The sequence below is a fragment of the Lissotriton vulgaris genome, unplaced genomic scaffold, assembly GCF_964263255.1.
Source record: "Lissotriton vulgaris unplaced genomic scaffold, aLisVul1.2 SCAFFOLD_2367, whole genome shotgun sequence".
NCBI classification, from domain to species: domain Eukaryota; kingdom Metazoa; phylum Chordata; class Amphibia; order Caudata; family Salamandridae; genus Lissotriton; species Lissotriton vulgaris.
Genome location: NW_028245537.1, coordinates 286,696 through 311,642, shown reverse-complemented (window position 1 = coordinate 311,642; position 24,947 = coordinate 286,696). Strand labels below are relative to the sequence as shown.

Below are 24,947 nucleotides of genomic sequence, written 5' to 3'. Positions count from 1 at the left end.
AGTGCTTTCCCTAGTGACAGCCCCTCTGCTATGGTGGAGGAGCATCGCCCCACCTGCAAGCAGCCGAAAAAATAAAAAATCTAACAATAATAAACCCTTGTTTATTATAGTTATATTTTTACTCTCGGAGCTGGGGCTAGGGGGTGGGGCCAGGGCGATGACAGGCTGGTGAAGGAGTGGTTGCACTGCGACTCAGTGCGCATGACAGTCTGGCCGGCCGTCTCAGGGTGGCCAAACCGTCATGCGCACTGAAGCTGTCTCCAACCCGAGCTGCGTTGAATGGTTGGAGAGAGCAGGCACAGGCTCCCAGTCTAACTGGGGGCGCAAATCATCAGCGCTCAGGCCAATCCTGAAACTGCTTTCAGCAGCATGAAAGCAGCATCAGGATTGCCTGCAGTCGACTCTCGGAGACTGTGCCTGCAGTGAAGAAGAGCGCAATGCAGCGATGCGGCAGGTGAGTACGTGTTTTTTTAATTTTTTTATTTGTCTCATCATGCGTCTGTCTGTCCCCCCTTAACCCTCTCCCACTGCCCCACACTCTATCGACACAGTGGTCACTAATGGCATTCCCCTCTTAACTGGCAGTAGCAATGAAAGGTATGATTGGCTTGTGCCCAGATTGTTGTGGCCAAAAGCCATTAATCAAATACCTAGGACAATTAACAGGGGAACCCTACTCACTGGGAGCCTGGGTAAAGTATTCATACAAAAACTATGACTCCTGTGGACAATTACTCAAAAGATATGGTAATATTAAAGCACAATGGCAATGTGGGTGATTTGGAACAAGACAAAAGGCAAGTAAGTGGTGTATGCACTGGAAGAACCTAGCATTGGGGCTCCAATGTTTGCATACCAGAGAGGCAAAAACATAAAGGATCATCTAATTAGGTCTTCCTTAGAGGAAACCAGAAACAGCACGGGGACACAACAGACTTTATGGGAGCTCCCAAGTGTACATGGCAACTATAAATGTGGCAACTGTGTTGCATGTGCATTCACTACCAACACGAAAACGTTTGTACTAAAAAATGTAAAATACAGTTTGGAATTCTTTGCAAACTGTAACACTGAAAATGTAGTGTACTGCATTTTATACCCTTGCGGATTGCCCTATATTGGACAGACCCAGCAGGCGATTAAGGCACGCATAGGGCAACATCGGAGTAGAATTAGGAACTCCGTTTTGAACGCTCCTTTGGTACAACACTATCAAGAAAAATCACACAGGGCATACCAACTAACATGGCAAGTCATCAATAAGGCACAGGGGATTTGTCTCAGATACTTCAAAGATTAGAGTGCCGATGGATAGATCGCATAAAATCAATTGAGGAGGGATTAAATTCGGCGGAGGAGCGGCGAGGGTTCGTCTCCTCACTGAATGTTTGACATCCTTATCCGTTTCACATCTGCCTCATACTATGCGTTTCTGTTATATACCTGAACAAATGTCCATAAGATATTACGTGAACATTGCTATTGACATGGGTCACTGTGATTTTAATATGCACATTCATGATGGATATAACATCTGTTGTCTAAATGCCTGGGCAATTGTATGTATATGACTATGCACATGATTAATATATGACAAAATATTGCATTACCTTAAGAAGTTTTGCATGTATCGAGCCATGTTTTTCAGATGTGTACTAATTGTAACTGTCCATATAGAAGTTGCTCTCTATTGAATATTGTCTCTGTTGTCGGCATTATGCCGAGGTAATTATATATTGCCCCAAGAATTGTTTTCCCAGTATGCACAGATTTAGATTGCTCTCTCTCTAACACTATTCCGGAATTAGGAACCTTTAGACTTACCTGACCGAGTAGCTCACGGGGCTAAACGCTGCCTGCTTTTTTGCACATGACATGAATGCCAACACTCGGGTTCAATTCCCCTACGCGCCATTTTCCGGTCTGTTTAATTAATTTATACGACAGTTCCCAATGTAGGCGCTAATACATTCACAAAACGATATGTCTTTCTTTATATATATAACGTTAGTTTGGTGTGTATGGGCACATGAGGTACGGTCAGTATTTTTTCCATGTTTACGCGCTCGCGGTAGAACTCGTAATCGAGTACCGAGTCTTTATTAGCTTCCCAGCCATTCAGAAGCTCACCGCATTATCGCTCGGCACGCCCTGCCATTCTGCAGACGCCTTCAGTAATCTCGGGATTGTCCGGAATTCGCAAGTCAAATTTAAGGTAAGATTGCCCACAAGTGGGTCTCCTCCAAAAAGCGATTGTAATTACAATCCAAGCGTCTTACACTGATACTGTCTCATATATTAAATTACAGAGCCAGCATCTTCTGAGCCCTAACACACCTCGGCCGCATCGTCGGCACTAAGAATTTCTTCATCTGTAGCACTATTAAGTACTCAGAGGTTAGTACCGTTTTTTAACACAGTTGATTGGGATATTTTAATGCAGAATGCGGACACGATTATAGGCTTTGTGTTTGCATCGACAGGTATTTTTGAACCTTGGACAAGCTCCAGGAATCGTTAGAGAATCGTTCTATCACGAGTACACCGCATCTAGTCACTACAGGGGTGAGTTCAGATTGCTATACCCGTGCACCAAATCATGTCTTACAACCTAAAACATCCTCAATTATTAACCTTCCAAATTGTCCTTCTTTTTATAACTAGTGTCCCGGTTGGGATCTCTGTAAGTTGCTTTCATTCACTCACTTCACAGTGTCACTGTTATCGGATGCATATCACACGCCTAATTTTTTAATATCACTTTTTTAGATGTCCCACATACAGTCAGTCCTGAAGAGACCTTTTATCCATATAAGGTCGAAACGTCGTCGACAACTCGTAAAGAAGCAGACCGTTCTCTTAAGTTGTCCTTATTGGACAACTTGAATATTTATTTTGAAATTAACTAATAGGTCGCCTCTTTCTTTCGCAAAAAATGAATTCACATTAGAAACCCTATGTCACTCTTTTTTCATTATGATTTTATGTAAATATGTTTTGTTTTTTTGCTGGTAATTACTCACTTGGGACACAATTTCACTGTTTTCAATTTGTATAAGTGTACATAAATGTGTAAATTGTTTATATATGTAAGATCAGTATTTATCTTTGCTGGTATTTAACGATATTCTTCCAGTGCATACACCACTTACTTGCCTTTCGTCTTTTTCCAAATCACCCACATTGCCATCGTGCATTAATATTACCATATCTTTTGAGTAATTGTCCACAGGAGCCTTTGTTTTTGTATGATTAATCAAATACTGACACTGCAAAGGGAGTAGCAGTGCTTAATTTTTAACTTATTACGTGTCGGCGCAGCCTTGGATTGGCAAGGTAGGCAATCGGCCATTGGCCAATGGGAATCAGACTGAGGCCAGTTGTTGGACCATTTTTTTGGGTCTACTAAGTATTCCACCCCTGGTGCACAGCGTGAAAAGCTGTTGTTACAGCATTAAGAAACATGACCCCATGCACATGAAGTCAGGCCAGAGGGCTAATGTTAGAGGCAGAATGACAATGGGCCGCCCTGACTGTCACAGCATGAGATGTGCATGCTCTCGGGCTCAGTCCAGGTTTATATTTATTTATTTGTATTTATTTATTTAATGCGATTTTATATAGCGCAAACTTTGCCCGAAGGTGTCAGAGCGCTTTACATAAGAACCAGTTGCAAAACATAAGGACCTAGGATTACATGCGTTACATAAAAGATACACACAGAAAAAAATTGCAAATGTACAAGATGTAAAGTCACACAAAGAAGAGACTGGTGAATATAGTTATCTCTATATAAATAGGTAAGGGATATGAATGGATATACTCTAAGAGTCACATAGGAGTGGTAGAGAGTACAAATGTCTACTGCATATACTAGTGATTAGAGTTATCTCTATATACATAAGGAAGGGATACAAATGATATACTCTAAGAGTCACATAGGAATGGTAGAGAGTACAAATGTCTACTGCATATACTAGTGATTAGAGTTATCTCTATATACATAGGGAAGGGATACGAATGGATATACTCTAAGAGTCGCATAGGAGTGGTAGAGAGTACAAAGGTCTACTGCATATACTAGTGATTAGAGTTATCTCTATATACATAGGGAAGGGATACGAATGGATATACTCTAAGAGTCACATAGGAGTGGTAGAGAGTACAAAGGTTTACTGCATATACTAATGATTAGAGTTATCTCTATATACATAAGGAAGGGATACGAATGGATATACTCTAAGAGTCACATAGGAGTGGTAGAGAGTACAAAGGTCTACTGCATATACTAGTGATTAGAGTTATCTCTATATACATAGGGAAGGGATACGAATGGAGACACTCTAAGAGTCACATAGGAGTGGTAGAGAGTACAAATGTCTACTGCATATACTAGTGATTAGAGTTATCTCTATATACATAAGGAAGGGATACAAATGATATACTCTAAGAGTCACATAGGAATGGTAGAGAGTACAAATGTCTACTGCATATACTAGTGATTAGAGTTATCTCTATATACATAGGGAAGGGATACGAATGGATATACTCTAAGAGTCGCATAGGAGTGGTAGAGAGTACAAAGGTCTACTGCATATACTAGTGATTAGAGTTATCTCTATATACATAGGGAAGGGATACGAATGGATATACTCTAAGAGTCACATAGGAGTGGTAGAGAGTACAAAGGTTTACTGCATATACTAATGATTAGAGTTATCTCTATATACATAAGGAAGGGATACGAATGGATATACTCTAAGAGTCACATAGGAGTGGTAGAGAGTACAAAGGTCTACTGCATATACTAGTGATTAGAGTTATCTCTATATACATAGGGAAGGGATACGAATGGAGACACTCTAAGAGTCACATAGGAGTGGTAGAGAGTACAAATGTCTACTGCATATACTAGTGATTAGAGTTATCTCTATATACCTAGGGAAGGGATACGAATGGATATACTCTAAGAGTCACATAGGAGTGGTAGAGAGTACAAAGGTCTACTGCATATACTAGTGATTAGAGTTATCTCTATATACATAGGGAAGGGATACGAATGGATATACTCTAAGAGTCACATAGGAGTGGTAGAGAGTACAAAGGTCTACTGCATATACTAGTGATTAGAGTTATCTCTATATACATAGGGAAGGGATACTAATGGATATACTCTAAGAGTCACATAGGAGTGGTAGAGAGTACAAAGGTCTACTGCATATACAAGTGATTAGAGTTATCTCTATATACAGAAAAGCAGAGTTCCATTAAGTGGGGTCGGAGGGGGGATGCAGTCACAGCACCAAGGGAGGGACAGAGAAGGGCAGGAAAGTGAGACAAACGAGAGGGAAGCAGATAGTAATGAGTAAGACAGTGAGGAGTGTGTCAGAGGCAACAGGAGAGACAATAGAAAGGTCGCTAGGACAGAGGGGGAGGTCAGAGATCGCTAAAATGGTGGAGGAGAAAGGTAGAAGAAGAAGCGAGTCATAAAAAGAAATTGGTGAGGAGCATAAAGTTCCAAGTCCGAAAGTCCAGGAAGAGGGCTGCCATAGCCAGCAAGTCCGGGGGGAGAAAGGCAGTCCGCAGCAAAGTCACAGCATCATCGTCCATGAGTAGCTGGGGCAGAGGAGTTCAATCCGGAGACCAGGGGTCAGGGGAGAAAGACCACAGGCGCCAAGGCAGCTGATCGCAGAACGAGAGGCAGCAAAGTCTAAAACAAAGTTTAAAGGGAAGGAGGAGGGGGCCTCTCACCAGAGCCCAGTTAAACACGCTATGCGTGGTGGCGTTGGTGTGGGGGGCTCAGCGGCAGCTAAAAGCAGGCTCTTGGTGGTCCGATAGTCCCTTAGTCTGCCCCTGAACTGACCTTGTGAGCTCCGGAGCTTCCCTGCATGCTTGACCCATGAATCCGATTTACGATGCACTGAGTCATATTGACTGTAGTTTTAATTTTATAATGTTGGAAGGTATCACCAAGAAGGGGTAGATACTTTCTGTTGAAATTTTTAATCATTTGGCTAAATACTAAAAGAGCCTGTGTTAGGTGGTTTAACTTATGGATTTGGTTAGCTTTTTAATATGTTTATAATAACAGTTGATTTATTTTTAATACAGGGAGTTGCTCAAAGCATTGAAACAAAACATCGTCCTGATGATGGTCTTTCTGATGAATACAATCGAGACCGAAACGTCGACATTTAATTATCATCTCCTTTAAGGCTGTCATCTGACACCACCTCACAACCACATTTGATTGTTAATCTGGGTTGTTTGTCTGTATCATTTGGAGTTGATATTTTGGTTTTGAATTATAGAGAAATTAATTGTCTTTCTTAGTTCATAACCGTTTTGCTTAAATTGATTTATGTCTGCATCCCTTTTCATTTTTTCTAAGTAAAGTTTTTTGAACAAATCCACCTTCTCTAGCTCTTTTTCTTAATTTGCCCTTCCTTGCATTTAATGTTGTTTTTTAAAATGAATTGGATATCCTGAGGATACAAATAGGTGGATTTCGATAAACCACTTACCAACTAAGAGTCAACATATTTAAAACAAGTCCCTTGTAGCACTTCATGTTTTGAAATATTCCCTGCAGAAAATGGCGCCTGCCCGGATGCTGAGCTGTTGGTGGTGGAGGAGCACGGAGCCTGGAGAGGTGCAGGAGCGCTGGCCTCTCCGTGGCGGGCCGCTGGCTCGACTGCTGCTGATGGGAAGCCATTAGCACTTACTTTTAAGGAGTCTGCAGCAGGGGAGAGGGCTCGAGCAATGGGTGGTCGGGGTTGGTGAGGGCCAGCGAGGGAGATCCTCAGATAATTTTTGTCCTCCTCCACTCCAAGCAAACGGCGGAGATAAATCCATCTCTGCTCTTCTCCTATGTCTGCAAGATATCAATTACTGCAGTCAACAGGGACAGGTTGTGGCCTTAGTTGACTTTGAAACTGGGAAATCAGGTTCAAGTCCCAGCGTCAGTTCGACATCCTGTGATTCTGGGCAAATCACTTAATCTACATTAAACTACAAAAAATAATATGACCCTCTGTAATGTTATCTGGTGCTCACATAAAGCGCTCCAATGCCTCTGGGCCTAGTTCGTACTACATAAAACTACATGTAAGGAAAGTGACACTATTTTTGGTTTATTTTTGCATTTACTCACTAGCATCAATCCCTTTCTCAGAACGTACACATGATACTAGTCACAGTAAAACAAAAAAACACCTGCACCTTTCACCGGACTCTGAAAAATAAAATGAATATCATAAAAGCCCATGGTGAGTGGAAAAGGCAGTTTAGGTCTGAGCCATATCATGTTTCTCAGTCAACATTAATATAAACATCCAGAGCAAACGTATGGATAAAAAACACAATTAAAAGTTGAGTTCCTAGTATTTTTGATAATTCTTGGATTCTAAAGTATATTTTTTTCATTGGAATGTTAATTTCCTATTTAAGTACTGGCCCTATAAGCTTTAAAATACTTTTATAACCGCAAATGTTTGCCATCATTTAGCTCCATTATCCTAATTAAGCAGTATATTGCAAAAGGTTGCGTTCTGCAAAGGTGGGCCACTGTTTTTTGGCCACTCGGGCCGAATTGTGGCACCAATCCAACCCTGTGTCGGTGACCAACGGTTTGCGAAGAGGCCCAGTACAACCAAAGATTGGGGAACTGAATGCCAAGGAAGCGTAGTCTTGATTCCATCTCATGACTCGTTAATCCATCACCAGACAATCCCTGCCCCTTTATTTCACTCTTGAAGGTAGTATTTTATTTCTGCTTTCTCCCTTTGCCACTGATTTCCAATCATTCTCTTCATTCTTCTTTTCCCCTTTGTGTTTTTTTTTCTCTGTATGGCTCTGGACCAATGGCTGTTGAGGAACAATAAGCCCCAGTCCCCAAAAATGAATGCCCTTAATTTTCTTCTGTAATTCCATAAAAATCTGCGATCCATCTGCGCGAAACCCCTGATACAGAATTTTAGACAATGTAGGCCTGCCTTGATATTTAAAACAAAAAATTTGAATATTTAATATATGTGTACCTCGGACTGATTTTTTAAAGAAATCCCTCCGATTGAGGAAGTTGATGCATCTTGATTTTTAAAGATATCTGATAGGACAGTTCTTTGAATTTCAAAAATCTTTCACACTCAATGTATATTTTACAATGAATTCTTAATTTGATGTAAATACTTATGGAAAGCAGTTGTTGATGTTAATGCTGCTAATCTTATAATTTTTGTGAGATAATCTTATGTATACTTTTGTGGTTGTCTCTCTTGTCTGGAAACCAAATAGAGATACATTGAGTGCCAGTGGGTACCTACTGAGAGCACCGGCTCAAACTAAGCAGTGTAGCTTAATTCCTGATTCTTACAGGTAAGCTTCGCCTTTAGGAATTGTGTGATCAGCCTTGGCGGAGCACACAGCCTTCCACCTTTATGTCCCGTCACGCAAAAAACATATTAAAAACAAGCATTTGCAATGCAATAGGTCTCGCATTTTTGTGAATTTAAGCTATTGGAATTGTAAATGACAAGGCCCTTTATTTGTTTTAGAAACCAAAACATAAAAAGACATTGTCATTTACAGTGCCAATAGCTAAAACTTGCGTAAATGCGAGACCTATTGCATTGTACAACAATCATTTCTACTTACCCATAGAAGTAAAAGCTGACTCCTTGGCAACCAGTAGCTGTGAGAAGAAACCATCTTCTGGTTCCATCAGCTATGGGGGTGGGGGGATTTTGTTGTTGAAAAAAACGCTGTGAGGCCGCCATTGGCTGCTTCTCCAGGGGAAAATAAGTTACGCAGCCGTTATAATAAAAGCGTGCTGTGCTTGCAAAATAAATAATGAAATAGTACATTTTAAAAGGAGCAAGTACAGAAGAAAATAAAGGTGCATGGCAGCTTGAAAGCAGACCGCGCCGCAAAATAAATAAATAAATAAATAAGTACAGCCGCTATATTTGAAGGGCACCGCTCTTTAAAGTAAACAAATACTTTAATAATATAAAAGAGGGCGGGTGCTGGGATGTCATCGGTGGAATACTGGAAGAGCAATAATGAAGTGATGTCATGGGTGGCATAGGGTATGGAATGGAATGGAAGTGGTCTTGTAACGCGCAACTAAGCCCGGAGGCATCAAGGCGCCTAATGAAAAAGATCAAAATAAACCAGATAACAAGCAGTACGGATACGCCTTGGAGAAGAGCATTAAAGAAAATAGTGCTCACCAACGTACAAAGCAGACAGTGTAACACCACCAATGAAAGGTCCAGTCGTTATGGGTGGTAACAAATGCAGACAAGGCGGTACCAAGGAGGGACTAACAAGCCTATTTTTCAGAAGCCAGCATTTACGAAGAACAATGACACAAGCCAGCGACAAATATGGGCGGAGAGTGGGATGGGTTTCCAGTGCATACCCTAATACAGCATGCCTCCCAGAGCGAGCAGTGCATGCGTGCTGACGCTAGCTCGACCTATTAAACACCACCATAAGTGAACATGGGTTGAAATAAAAATGTTTCCCATTTGGTAAGGGGATGTAGGCATGAAGGTCCCTGCATTTGCAGCCAATCACAGGTTATGTGTCTAATTAATTTTAATTAGGCCCGTCATTTTTTGAGTCCCTCCAAATGGGAATTTTGCAATGTGACCAATCAGTACATAGTTCTGATCATAATTACAGGCAGAACGCAAAAAGTTGATATTCATGACTGCCCTGTAAAGGCATCATGGCCATGATCCCAGTAGTTAATAAAAACAAGCATTTACAATGCAATGGTTTTGCCTTTGTTAAAGTTAGAGCTATTGGCATTGCTCTTGACATTATTTTTATTTATGTTTTTTTTAACATAAATAAATGGCATTGTCATTTACAATGCCACTAGCTTTATCTCTCGCAAATGACACACACAAACACACACAGAGCCCCCCCACACACACCCACACAGAGCCCCCCACACACAGCCACACAGAGCCCCCCACACACACAGCCACACAGAGCCCCCCACACACACAGCCACACTTTTTGGCCTGATACCACTGCACCAGCCGCATTACTTCCCTACTGACCGTTCTCCACTTCAGCCCCGTCTAAATTACAATTCATGCTTGTGACCCTTTTGCCTGCTTGTGCTTGTTTTCATGACCCTGTTGCCTGCTTGTGCCTCCGTGTGCCCATGTTGCCTGCTTGTGCCTCTGTGTGCCCCTGTTGCCTGCTTGTGCCTCCGTGTGCCCCTGTTGCCTGCTTGTGCCTCCATGTGCCCCTGTTGCCTGCTTGTGCCTCCGTGTGCCCCTGTTGCCTGTTTGTGCCTACATGTGCCCCTGTTGCCTGCTTGTGCCTCCGTGTGCCCCTGTTGCCTGCTGGTGCCTCCTTGTGCCCCTGTCGCCTGCTTGTGCCTCAGTTTTCGTGCCCCTGTTGCCTGTTTGTGCCTGTTTTCGTGCCCCTGTTGCCTGCTTGTGCCTGTTTTCGTGCCCCTGTTGCCTGCTTGTGCCTCTGTGTGCCCCTGTTGCCTGCTTGTGCCTCTGTGTGCCCCTGTTGCCTGCTTGTGCCTCCGTGTGCCCCTGTTGCCTGCTTGTGCCTCTGTGTGCCCCTGTTGCCTGCTTGTGCCTCCGTGTGCCTCTGTTGCCTGCTTGTGCCTCCGTGTGCCCCTGTTGCCTGCTTGTGCCTCAGTTTTCGTGCCCCTGTTGCCTGCTTGTGCCTCCGTGTGCCCCTGTTGCCTGCTTGTGCCTCCGTGTGCCCCTGTTGCCTGCTTGTGCCTCCGTGTGCCCCTGTTGCCTGCTTCTGCTGTGTGGGTGTGTGTGGAGGGCTCTGTGTGGCTGTGTGTGTAGGAAGCTTTGTGTGGCTGTGTGTGTGGGGGGCTCTGTGTGGCTGTGTGTGGGGGGCTCTGTGTGGGTGTGTGTGTGGGGGGGCTCTGTGTGTGTTTGTGTGTGTCATTTGCGAGAGATAAAGCTAGTGGCATTGTAAATGACAATGCCATTTGTTTATGTTAAAAAAACATAAATAAAAATAATGTCAAGAGCAATGCCAATAGCTCTAACTTTAACAAAGGCAAAACCATTGCATTGTAAATGCTTGTTTATTTAGGGTTTTGAGCACTGATAGTAGTATTGACTGAAGTAAAACTTGTGAGTGGTAAAAGTCATGCTGTCCTTACATTGCACACTTACCCACATCTACGCCAGAATGACACTTCTGTTGTCAGACACATCCAAGAACTTCCAAAGGTCCAGTGACATCCGCTTTTAAACTTGTGCTAACATTATGTGGAAGGTAAACATATGGTATGGTCCAAACGCATCCAACCACTGGCAAAGGTCCTGTTACATCTGCTCAGTACACTTGTAATACTTTTGTGAGGAATTAAAAACATTGCTGAGACCCTTTCTGGCAAGTTAGCACAGCCAGCTTTAGCGAAAGACATTACACTGTGGGATGTCTTAGAGTGTACAGATCAATGCTCTTGAAAGGCTTGGTATATTCTGTTACCTCACTGAGTCCCCAGATTTCCGGCTCAGCATGTGAAACCCCCCTTCTCACCTCATGGCCAACACCATGCCCAGACTGAAGTTACACATCGCTGTAAATGTGGCGCAATATCATTGATACCCGTCAGCAAACTCACTAATCTGAACGCTATTGACAGGTGAAGTGATAGCTGATAATTTGCTTTTGTCAGCACTGTCACAGGAAGTCTGCCTCTTGTAACTGTTTGGCTTGGTCTCACGTTAGCACTGCTTTTTCATACAGCAGTTTATAGGTATACTGGTTGAATTTGTACAACAAATACATGATTTTATCTCCGCGCTACACATTTTAGGACACTAATAACTAAGCACAATCCTGAAAACTTGTTGGCCAATATTTAAAAAATCTTTTGACATTTCCGAATCCATTAAGGTCTTTATTTATGTTCTTAAAAGCAATCTATACACAAGGGGGGAGGGGTCCTCTAACTAGCTCAGAGGGAGATGAGAGATGGAAGACGGGAGTGCCCAGCATCTAATCGCTGAAGTCTCCCAGATGATGGGGGTGCCACTCCGATGTGGTATTGCACATGCCTAAAAACTGTCTTGCGCCTCAGTTAAGCATCCTGAGTAATTGATGTGCTATTTATCACACCCGATCTCGAATAATACCCTGGCGATTGATACATTATGGTCATTAAGAGTAACCTGTGAAAATGGGGCAGAACAGGAAAATATTTATGCTAGAGCACCCAAATCCAGATGACCTGGTGCGAGATCGCACTACGGGGGGAGGGGCGGACACCGACAATGTGTCCCGACGCCCCTCTCCCCTTGCAGGCACTCACCGGGTCCGGCGGCTGCTGGAGGAGAGCTCCCGCTCCTCGGGACTCTCAGGGGCCGCGGAGGGGCGTTCTCTATCCCCGGGGCTCCTCCTGTGCTCTGGAGCCTCGGGACGGTCGGTGCAGGCTGCTTCCTCCTTCCGGCTCTCTCCTCCTCCTCCTGCGATGACGCGGAAGGGGGCTCGGCCGGCTGGGCCAATCCCAGCGCGGCCCGGGCTTGAAGGCGGGCGCTGCTTCCTCCTCTCACTCGGGGCCGCGGCGGTGAATACACGGAGCAATGCCGGGTGGGCACCGGCCTTAAATCTAAATATTAAGCGAGGTGGGCACTCCATCGGGGTACCACAACAGCGGCAAGGTCCCTGGCAGGGTGGGCACCTGCCAGCGGACAAAATACTCGAAAATCGGCCAAATAAGTAGGCAGGTGCCGGCAATGCCGGACCAGATTCAGGGGTGTTCCCGGCTTTTGGCTGACGTAGCGTTACGTAGCCAAAAGCCAAAAATTCTCGGGAACGCCCCCGAATCTGGTCCGGCATTGACGGACAGGCCCGTCTCCCAATGGCTAGCCTCCATTTATGGAGCTAGCCAATGAGAGAGTGGGGACGGTCCAGTTCTCACACACACACATCATTAAGTTTTTTCTAGCCATGCGTACTTCGTACGCATTGGCTAGTCAAAACCTAAAAAGGAGTTGAGTTTTTATGCATATGCTTAATAAACAAGCTTTGGCAAGACAATAGGTTCTGTTCTAACTTCGTGATCTTCTGAATAGATGTGTTTTCTAGGCGGGTATGAAAATTAATTAGCAGGAGAACAGTGTATGAAAGGGTGGGGCTATTTTTGAAAGTAAGTTGCTTGAACTAATGGTTATAAGGCTGGCGAAACGACAGAGGAACACAAATATTCTTCTTAGTGAATAGAGTTTAGGTCTTTCAAGATGCTAATATTGCACAATATACATATTGTTTTAATTGGGGCACTGCTATATAGAAACCCATTCTTCATTAGTCATGCAGTACTTTGCTTGGAAAAAACAAGATTCCCCAAAATCTCTCATCTTTTGAATAGGCAATTACAGCAATTTAGTGCATGGAGCACTTTCCCGGGTTTAAATATTCCCTCTGACTACAGAGGTTTCCAGAGGAACACAGTAACTGAGAATTTCAAAAAGCTAATTATTTATGAACACACTAAAAGACAGCAAACCAAAAACACATTTTCGACATATTGGGAACATTCTTATTATTTCTGTTCTATATTTCCTTGTGCATGGCTGCCAAGAGTGAAAGTGTTTCACCTTAAGTCTGAGATGTATGTACCAGAATACTATGGAGTCTTTATTTAATATTCTGTTACTGTGGGATGTGACAGGACTTCCATTCGCTGAGCCCCTGCCCAGTTCCAACCTACTTCTGAAGTTGCCTCCAATGAAGGTTCAGTGAGCGGCAGCTTGGCGCCCGGAAACAGTGTGCCCAGCTGCTCAAAGTGTGTTTAGCAGCAGGGTCATGGCTTTCAATAGTAGTGCAGCTATTGCAGTGGCATGGGGTGGTGGCAGAAGTGTTTGGGCATACTACACCCAAATTACTGCTGTAATGTACTAGCTGCCTGTCATGTTGTACTTAGCCAGCTTCAGATAGGCTGAAGCCGCTGTGACATACTCGCATTCCAGGAATAACGTAGGGGAATTCCAAGATTTGACTAAGGCAGCTCATGTGTAAGCTGCTATTTTTAACAAAGAAGGGAGGTAGAGTACAAAGTAGGATTCCTACTCCACGGGCACTGATACAAAAACAAGAAGAATCCTACTGCTAGTGTGAGGAAAGACGGGGAGGGGAAGCACTCAGTGTTGTGTAAAATACCCCTCACACACCAACAGGCCCCTTGGTGTCATGCTTCATCATCGGGGTCTTCGCACCCCGCTAGAGGGATGCGGCACGCTGCGACCTACGACTACGTGGGAGCGTTGACAGGTGTAAACTATGTGTGGTGTGTGTTGATTGTGAGTGATAAGGGGATTAGATGTGAGTGGGAAACGTGATGAGGAAATTTAAAAAGTACCTGGCTAGTGGGAAAAATGAAAAAAACTTTATTTCGTACCCCTAGCTGGTGCTATTAAAAGGTGTGCAGAAAAAAGACGAGGTTGGCTTGTCTTAATTATGGACAAAACCTCTGGTGTGCGTCGACATGTTTCGGTACGTGTGTACCTTCTTCAGGACGGGGCACAACTCCCAACCCTACTCACGTATTTCTAAAAAAAAGGGGGTAAATATATTTAATGAAAAGTGAAATCACTCATTTCAAGTTGGCTACAATGTGCCTACAGCGGTTTTTGGGATCATGTATTAACATGTCCTGCAAAAAAAGAAAAAACCATTAGGTTTGGTTACCATGAGGTGTTGGCTCTGACAGGTGCAGTCACCTGGAGCCCCAAACAAAGAACAATCTGTAAAGGAAAAGACATACTAGACACACAGCACATAGAACACACTTAGGTTTTTGTACTTATTGTTTTTCAGACATACTCGTAGTCTCTGATGTTTACTGCATCGTGAGCAAGTCCTGAGCATCAAGGTGGGTAAGTGGATCCACAATCTACAATGATAGAGAGGTGGACTCAGTGCTGTTACTTATATTTACTTCTTACCTCCTCCATCTGCCCAGTGAGGCTGGATTCTGTGTGGAGAGAATACTCACGAAATCCGCCTATATTGGCCTCCTTCTACCACCCCGTGCTGCTCCGCCGTGAATGAATTGCGGACGTGTTTGGTGGTATTTAAAGAGAGGCTAGGTGTATTGTCATTGGTTAATTGCCGGAAATCCCAGGGAACATGTATGAAGACTGTTCGTTTTCGCCTCTACGTCTGTGATCTGATTAACTTCGACATGTGACCTATTGGTGTTTGTTCATTACCGGAATGTCCATATATGGTCTTTCCGTTTCTTGGCCAATCATGTGCTGTTCATGGGTCCGGCGCTGAACAGGGAACCGAAAAGGGGAGCGCCGTTGTTTACACGACTATGTATCATGTGTGCATGCGCATGAGTTGTTTCCCGTTGGCGTCTATGCGCATGCGTAATAGCCGGTCGGAGGTAGTGCATGTTCAGAGGTGCGATTTTTTGCGTTGGCCCTTGTGGGCAGGTTCCAGCCGTAGTGGTCAAGTGATTTGGCTCCACGGTATGTCATCGTTTAGTCCCGAGATATGGGTACCAAGGCGGAACACCCAACGTTGTTCCTTCTGGAACAGGCCTGATTCCGAAGGCAATCGCTCAATGATAGTCCAACGAAGATCATTTATGCAGTGCTGTAGTGACAGGAAATGTGATGCCATTTTGGTTGTTGATTTTTTACAGCGTATGTTTGACTTATGTTCACCAATTCTTGTTTTGACCGGTCGAGTGGTCATGCCTACATATTCCAATCCACATGGACAGGTGATTAAGTATACCACATTTTTTGTGTTACAGTTTGAGAAATGGCGCTGTTCCCATGTCATGCCATTCCTGAATGTGAGGTTCTTGCTTTTCTGAGTCTGGTGGCAACAGCTGCAATCACCGCATGGGAAGTGGCCCTGTACACTGGTCGGGTTCTGTCTCGCAGCCTGGTTTTCCCGTGGTCTGGTATGGACCACGATGTCTTTTATGTTCTTGCCCCTCCGATGCGCATGCATTGGTTTCTCAAAATTGAGGTTTCCACAGTTCAGGATGCCCCAATGTTTTTCGATCACCTTTGACACCTGGTTCGATATTGTGGAGTAGGTTGTCACGCAGATGGGTCTCCTGTTCATATCCTTCTCTTTGGGAATTTCTTCTATCAGAGCCTCCCTATGGTTGTTTTTTGCGCGTTTTCTCGCTTTTTCAATGGTCCTCGTTGGGTACTGCCTTTCCACGAGTTTTTTTGTTAGGTCCTTTGCCTGACGGTTGAATTCACTTAGTTCCGTACAGTTCCTCCATAATCTCAGAAACTGTCCGTACAGCAGATTTTCCCTCAGGTGTCTAGGGTGAAAACTGTCATAGCGTAACAGGCAATTCCTGGCGGTTGGCTTGAAGTGGGTGTTGCTTTTTAGCCTTCCATCCTCGCTGTAAATGTTCAAATCTAGGAAGACCATCGATTTATTTGAAAAGGTGCTAGTGAATTTTAGATATTGGTTCTGGTTATTTAGCCAGATCACAAAACTCTTAGCACTGTTGACATCACCGTTCCAAATGATGAAAATGTCATCGATGTACCGTTTCCAGATGCCAATCTGGGAACGGTACGGATTGTTCTCATGCAGGATTTTTTGTTCTTCAAGATGGTGCCGTACGTCCACCATCTTGAAGAACAAAAAATCCTGCATGAGAACAATCCGTACCGTTCCCAGATTGGCATCTGGAAACGGTACATCGATGACATTTTCATCATTTGGAACGGTGATGTCAACAGTGCTAAGAGTTTTGTGATCTGGCTAAATAACCAGAACCAATATCTAAAATTCACTAGCACCTTTTCAAATAAATCGATGGTCTTCCTAGATTTGAACATTTACAGCGAGGATGGAAGGCTAAAAAGCAACACCCACTTCAAGCCAACCGCCAGGAATTGCCTGTTACGCTATGACAGTTTTCACCCTAGACACCTGAGGGAAAATCTGCCGTACGGACAGTTTCTGAGATTACGGAGGAACTGTACGGAACTAAGTGAATTCAACCGTCAGGCAAAGGACCTAACAAAAAAACTCGTGGAAAGGCAGTACCCAACGAGGACCATTGAAAAAGCGAGAAAACGCGCAAAAAACAACCATAGGGAGGCTCTGATAGAAGAAATTCCCAAAGAGAAGGATATGAACAGGAGACCCATCTGCGTGACAACCTACTCCACAATATCGAACCAGGTGTCAAAGGTGATCGAAAAACATTGGGGCATCCTGAACTGTGGAAACCTCAATTTTGAGAAACCAATGCATGCGCATCGGAGGGGCAAGAACATAAAAGACATCGTGGTCCATACCAGACCACGGGAAAACCATGCTGCGAGACAGAACCCGACCAGTGTACAGGGCCACTTCCCATGCGGTGATTGCAGCTGTTGCCACCAGACTCAGAAAAGCAAGAACCTCACATTCAGGAATGGCATGACATGGGAACAGCGCCATTTCTCAAACTGTAACACAAAAAATGTGGTATACTTAATCACCTGTCCATGTGGATTGGAATATGTAGGCATGACCACTCGACCGGTCAAAACAAGAATTGGTGAACATAAGTCAAACATACGCTGTAAAAAATCAACAACCAAAATGGCATCACATTTCCTGTCACTACAGCACTGCATAAATGATCTTCGTTGGACTATCATTGAGCGATTGCCTTCGGAATCAGGCCTGTTCCAGAAGGAACAACGTTGGGTGTTCCGCCTTGGTACCCATATCACGGGACTAAACGATGACATACCGTGGAGCCAAATCACTTGACCACTACGGCTGGAACCTGCCCACAAGGGCCAACGCAAAAAATCGCACCTCTGAACATGCACTACCTCCGACCGGCTATTACGCATGCGCATAGACGCCAACGGGAAACAACTCATGCGCATGCACACATGATACATAGTCGTGTAAACAACGGCGCTCCCCTTTTCGGTTCCCTGTTCAGCGCCGGACCCATGAACAGCACATGATTGGCCAAGAAACGGAAAGACCATATATGGACATTCCGGTAATGAACAAACACCAATAGGTCACATGTCGAAGTTAATCAGATCACAGACGTAGAGGCGAAAACGAACAGTCTTCATACATGTTCCCTGGGATTTCCGGCAATTAACCAATGACAATACACCTAGCCTCTCTTTAAATACCACCAAACACGTCCGCAATTCATTCACGGCGGAGCAGCACGGGGTGGTAGAAGGAGGCCAATATAGGCGGATTTCGTGAGTATTCTCTCCACACAGAATCCAGCCTCACTGGGCAGATGGAGGAGGTAAGAAGTAAATATAAGTAACAGCACTGAGTCCACCTCTCTATCATTGTAGATTGTGGATCCACTTACCCACCTTGATGCTCAGGACTTGCTCACGATGCAGTAAACATCAGAGACTACGAGTATGTCTGAAAAACAATAAGTACAAAAACCTAAGTGTGTTCTATGTGCTGTGTGTCTAGTATGTCTTTTCCTTTACAGATTGTTCTTTGTTTGGGGCTCCAGGTGACTGCACCTGTCAGAGCCAACACCTCATGGTAACCAAACCTAATGGTTTTTTCTTTTTTTGCAGGACATGTTAATACATGATCCCAAAAACCGCTGTAGGCACATTGTAGCCAACTTGAAATGAGTGATTTCACTTTTCATTAAATATATTTACCCCCTTTTTTTTAGAAATACGTGAGTAGGGTTGGGAGTTGTGCCCCGTCCTGAAGAAGGTACACACGTACCGAAACATGTCGACGCACACCAGAGGTTTTGTCCATAATTAAGACAAGCCAACCTCGTCTTTTTTCTGCACACCTTTTAATAGCACCAGCTAGGGGTACGAAATAAAGTTTTTTTCATTTTTCCCACTAGCCAGGTACTTTTTAAATTTCCTCATCACGTTTCCCACTCACATCTAATCCCCTTATCACTCACAATCAACACACACCACACATAGTTTACACCTGTCAACGCTCCCACGTAGTCGTAGGTCGCAGCGTGCCGCATCCCTCTAGCGGGGTGCGAAGACCCCGATGATGAAGCATGACACCAAGGGGCCTGTTGGTGTGTGAGGGGTATTTTACACAACACTGAGTGCTTCCCCTCCCCGTCTTTCCTCACACTAGCAGTAGGATTCTTCTTGTTCATGTGTAAGCTGCGCCTGCTGTGAATGCAGTTTGGGGTTCTTATCTCCGAGTAGATAAATCATCTTGAAGGGTGAGTGATGATTACTGTGTCTGATGCTGATCGGGAGCTCGTTCCAGGTCTTTGACGCCATGTAGGAGAAGGCTCTTCCACCCGCTCTGGCTCTGCAGATGCGCGGGGTTACGGTGAAGCGGATGTTTCTCTTGGGTATGTGAAAGGAGACTCTTTCATTGCCGTATTTGGGTCTGGTGTTGTGGAGGGATTTGTAGGCATGGGTGAGTAGCTTGAAAGTTACTCTCTTCTCGACGGGGAGCCAGTGGAGGTCTAGCAGGTGTTGGGTGATGTGTTCATGTCATGGAATGCCGAGGACGAGTCTGGCCACGGTGTAATGGATGGTTTGGAGTTTGCGGAGCAGGGATTTGTTGATTCCGGCTTAGAGGGCGTTTCCGGAGTCCAGTTCGCTTGTTATGAGTGAGTGGGTGGCAGTCTTTCTGGATTTGGGGGGGATAATATGAAGGTCTTGTGAAGGATGCAAAGAGTGTTGAAGAAGGTGGAGGCGACCGCGTTGATCTGTGGGGTCATGGTGAGGGAGGAGTTGAGTATGATGCCGAGGTTTCGGGCGTGGTCCGTGGAAGTGGGGGTGTTACTGAGGGCGGTGGGCCACCAGGTGATGTCCCAAGCTGAGGGGGTGGGTCGGAGGATGAGGACTTCTGTCTTCTCCGAGTTGAGCTTCAGGCAGCTGCTGCTCATCCAGGATGCAACGTCTTTCATTCCTTCTGGCGGTGTGTGGGAATCCTTTGCGAGGGAGAGGAATAGCTGGGTGTCGTCTGCATAGGATACTATGCTGAGTCCATGCTGTCTGACAATGGCAGCGAGGGGGGCCATGTAGATGTTGAAGAGCGTGGGGCTGAGCAATGATCCTTGGGGTACTCCGCAGTTGATCTCTGTGAGTTTGGAAAGGAAGGGCAGGAGTCTGATTCTTTGGGTTCTGCCGGTGAGGAAGGAGTGGAGCCAGTCGAGGGTTTTTTCCTGTATGCCGGAGTCGTAAGAGTGCGGTGGGAGATGGTGTCGAAGGCTGCGGGGAGATCTAGTAGGATGAGGGCCAAGGTATAGCCTTGGTTGAGGAGAGTGCGGATGTCATCTGTGGCGGCAGGGAGGGCGGTCTCGGTGCTGTGGTTGCTGTGGAATCTGGATTGGGAAGGGTCGAGGATGGAATTCTTTTCTATGAAGTTTGTTAGCTGGACATTGACGATCTTCTCAGTGACTTGGCTGCAAAGGGAAGGAGAAAGATGGGTTGGTTGTTTTTGAGGTCCGTCAGGTCTGCAGAGGGCATCTTGAGGAGGGGCTTGACTTCTGCATGTTTCCAATTGTCAAGGAAAGTGCCGTATTCAAAAGTGGCATTGATGGTGCATCGTAGATCGGGTGCTATGGCGGTGGTGGCTCTGTGAAAGATGTGCAGTGGGTATGGGTCTGTGGGGGCTCCTGAGTGAATGCTTTTCGTGGTCATGGCGGTGTCTTTGGTGGTGACCAGGGTCCAGGTGGAGATGGTAGGCTGGCTGTCGTTGCTGGTGGAAGGAGTGGGTTTGATATCTGGTGCCTGTTCGTTGAAGTTGACTCGAGTTTCAGATGGAAGTAGGAGCCGAGTTTGTTGCAAAGGTCCTGGAAGGGAGTGATGTCTATGGGTTCTCTGGGCGTTTGGTGAATTTCTGAATGATGTTGAAGAGTTCCTTTGAGTTGCTGGAATTAGCGAGGATTTTGTTCTGGATGAAGGTCCTTTTGGTGGATCTGATGAGTTGGTGGTATTCTGTCATGGCGTTCTTGTTGGTGGTCCGATCATTGGTGGTTTTGCTGTTCCTCCATAGCTTCTCAAGATGTCTGCAGGTGCATCTGGATTCTTGGAGGTCAGTGATGAACCAGATAGCTTCCCTGGGGCGCTGTCTGTTGGGGTTGTGGGGTGGGGGGCTTGTCCGCGTAGTTGGTGATCCATCTGTGTAGTTATTTGGCTGCAGAGTTGGCGTTGATCGAGGTGGGAGGAGGATTGTGGTTGAGGGTGGAGTTGAGGTGCTCCTTGGTGACCTTGCTCCAGTTTCTTCACAGAGGGCGTGGTGTAGGTTTGTGAGTGGTGGCTTTGTCGCAAGAGAAGCGTACGCAATGGTGGTCAATCCAGGATGGTTGCATCGTGTGGCTGTAGTGGATCTTTTTACCTCCTGCGAAGATGGGGTCGAGGGTGTGTCCTGCCTTGTGGGTAGGGGCGGGATGAGCTTTTTCAGTCCAATGTTGGCGAGGTCCAGGAAGGCGGAGGAGTTGGGGTTACTGAAGTTGTCGAGGTGGAAGTTGAGGTCTCCGAGCAGTATGTAGTCCATGGAGGCAATGGCGTGGGGTGCGATGAGGTTGGTGATGGTTGTGGCGAACATGGTTTGAGGTCTGGGAGGTCTTTAGGCGAGGGTGTCTCATAGGGTCGTTCTGGGGCTGATCTGGAAATGGAGGTGTTCTGTGGGGGACGAGGAGTTGTTAGTGCTGGAGGTGGTCAGTCAGAGGGAGTTCCTGTGTGCGATGGCAAGTCCTCCTCCTGGGTGGTTGGGGAGGTCCTTCCTCTGGATCTTGTATCCATCGGGGATGGCAGTAGCGATGTCGGAGGTGGGGATGGTCCAGGTTTCCTTGAAGAAGGCGACATCTGGCGAGAGGGTGTTGAGGAGGTCACAGATTTCTACTGCGTGTCTGTGCAGGGAGCGCATGTTGAGGAGAATGCACCTCAGGGCTTCTTGTGTGCTACTGTCCGGCAGGAGGGCGGTGGACGTGGGGGTGCAGAGGTTAGTGAAGGTTTGTCAGCAGTGTTTGCAGGAGAGCTGGCCGTGGGTGGTGTTCAGCATGGACAGCTGGCAGTTGTTGGTCCTTCCGGGGTTGAGTGCGTGGAGGGCAGCTGAGTCGTAGCGGTGGGTGGTCTGAGAACCAGGATCCCTGGTGCTGGTCACGGTCAGGTGGGTCCAGTTCTGTAGCAGAGCGTTCCGGGAGGTAATGGCCATTGATCAGTAAGAAAAACACTGTCAGAAATCCAATCCATAAGAACAGGAAAACCAAGGAGTGTATGATCCAGACATATATCCAAGGAGGGACCAGATATGTGTATTTGAATTATGAAATAAAAACACAAATCCGAGCTGGAGGTGTGTACAAAACAGAAGAACTGTCAGAATTTTTTTTATCTTGATCCATATAGTATCCGGAAACGCTTAGCTGAAAAACAGGAGGTTGGAACTCACCAGCAGGGCTTGAACATGCCTACTCAGATGAACTCACCAACGGTGGAGAATTACAAATGACATCTATCGTAGAAGATGTTACATTAGAAGCAGGTATTATGTCAGGGAAATTATCGGCAGAGGATGCAGCTTCCAACTCCCTCACCCGGGGAGTAACAGCATCAGTGGTACTCACAGGCTGCAGCGAAAAATCACGAGGGAAAGAACTGCTATTCCGTGGCACACTATGAAGTATCGGCCACATGGTGTAGCTTGACATGTTCAATGGAGACAAAATGATTAGCTTTATATCCAGGGAGAGGTGGAAAAATCACAGTTCATGTACCTTGAAGGCCAAGGACTGGAACAGGAGTACGGTACACTGGGCTGAAATCCTTTTTGATGGTCACCTTTTCTCAAACCAGATTACCAATTTTAAAAAGCCATCCAGAAACTGAAGGAGTAACTGCGAAAGCAGTTAGGTGAGTTGCAGATGAATGTTTGAGTGAGTTAGTGTCACGGAACACTTGTAGGTCCTGTATGGCAGCACAATGGTTATCTATGTCAAAGGTTGCGGCAGCCGCCATAAAGTCTGGGCCATCAAGGTCCGAAATATACATCTTGATGCCAAAAAGTACTCCATACAGGATCTGCCCAGCCAGAGATCTTTTAGGGATGTTATTTAAAACCTGTTGGACCCCATGTAGATGGTTCAACCATCCATGCCCTGTACCTAATGCTCTAGCCGTTAGGGACTGCTTTCAGTCGTTGTTCATACTCTCCACAGAAGGTCCTCAGGTGGGCACAGTGCCCACGAACCTTGCATTTACCCCTCCTGTTTGGGCAACCCACTTGCTAATTGATTTGCAAACGCATCTCGAACAACTCATCAAGACGCAGTTTAAAACTGTGATGATTCGGATCAACAAGGTTGTTACATTGCTGAACACAACAGGTGTAGGAGGTAGCCATTCTATAGCTCCAAATGGGTCCAACATTGCTGATACTGACTCAAAGCAATCACCATTCTTCATCAGGTGTTGTTATTTCTAACGGTCCCCACGTTGAAAGGCCAGTCCAGGCGCCATCTCAAACGATTCTTTGTTCCCCAGCTCCTACCTCAACCCAACCTTGCCTGTCTAATACTAGTGAGGCTATCCCTTTAAACCCTCGAAATAACTTCCACGGTAACAAATTGAACCTTCCTCTCCAGCCAGCAGTCCCACTTGGAAGTACACACAACCCGAATACCAGTGAACACCACCACCAATTACCCTTTCTGGACCTACCCCCAGCAGCATCCCCCTATGTAGTCGTACTTGCAGGGGGTACCATCGTTAAAGCCTGAGCGAACCGAAACCTTTGCTAAGCTCAAAAATACGTCCATTCATTGGCTAATTAGGAATAGACCACTTACAGGACCTGCTCAGGAGGAAATTCTGTTCGCCCGCAGAGTCAGATGGCTGGGGGTGAAACGTAAGGACATCGACGGGGACTGCGTGGTGATAAATTTCAGGGACCGAGGGGTAGTCAATCACATACTCGACAGGGGTTGTAACAACTTATCTGGCACAATTCGCCCACTTCCCTTGGGCTACTTTTATCCTCCAGACCCACAACTAGAATTATTGGTTAACACCAATTCCGGTATGGAGAACAGGGCAGAGCAAATGTCATCTCTCCAGAGAATATATTCCGCTCCTTGAATTATGTTGATTGACCATTATCAATGCTCAAAAGATGGAGGGAAAAACCTTGCTCTATAGAAGGCAGCCATTTGGACGTGCGGGGGCCAACGTCGGAGATCATCCCCGTAGCAAAAAATGGACATAAAGAGAGGAAGGTACTGAGACCACATAATGCTATTCAATGTCCCTCTAGTCTCAATGCTTCCCCTGGCAAAGCTTATGCTCGTCCCCATTTGGCTAGGAGCCCACTCGCAGTCACCGCCGTTCCTCCAAAGGAGGACAACAAGACTATGCTTATTTCTTGGAATATAGCAGGTATCACCTCCAAACTAGATCACCCGGAGTGGGGGGGGGCGTTAATTGACCAGTATGACCTTTGTCTATTCCAAGAAACCTGGGCCTTGATAGCCCCACACAGACCTGGTTTTGCTACTTATTTTATTCCTGCAAGTCAGGGGGCGAGGGGACGCCCATCTGGGGGACTCTGTATTTGGGTGGGAACTCATCTGGGTTGCTCAATAAAAGTGATTGATACTCACTTCCTTGACATCCTTTGCATTCTCCTCTCCTTTACAGATGGCTTAAAGGTAGCAGTAGTTAATGTCTACTCACGTCCCACTCCCTCCTCCCAGGCATCCCCTACTTTAAATAAGTTATATCAATTTCTTTCTACTCTCCCTGCCTTATCTCACAAAATATTAGGGGGTATTTCAACTGTCACTACGAACCTTTAGACGGTACTAATACAGTCACTCAGGAAGAGGATTCTGCATGGTCCATCCCAGAATGCACTATGTATCCAACAAGGGGCTGGACCCCACTAGCTCTCCAGCTAAATAAGCTTACAATCTCCCACTCCCTTAGAGCCCGTAACGGAAGATTCTCTTCTGATAT

At 45.5% G+C, this 24,947-nt stretch overlaps 1 long non-coding RNA gene across 2 annotated transcripts in view; it reads left to right on the top strand.

Annotated features, from left to right (window-relative positions):
• Nucleotides 1-2,143: 2,143 nt before the first annotated feature.
• LOC147666370 (uncharacterized) overlaps nt 2,144-24,947 on the top strand; it is a 41,570-nt gene continuing 18,766 nt past the window's right edge. Inside the window, exons 1-4 of one of the 2 annotated variants that reach the window (XR_015304824.1) lie at nt 2,144-2,215; nt 2,310-2,397; nt 2,484-2,565; nt 6,112-6,403. This is a non-coding gene — a long non-coding RNA (uncharacterized LOC147666370). Of the gene's footprint in view, nt 2,216-2,309; nt 2,398-2,483; nt 2,566-6,111; nt 6,404-24,947 lie in introns of those variants that run through there. The other variant, XR_015304825.1, reaches the window with a different exon arrangement.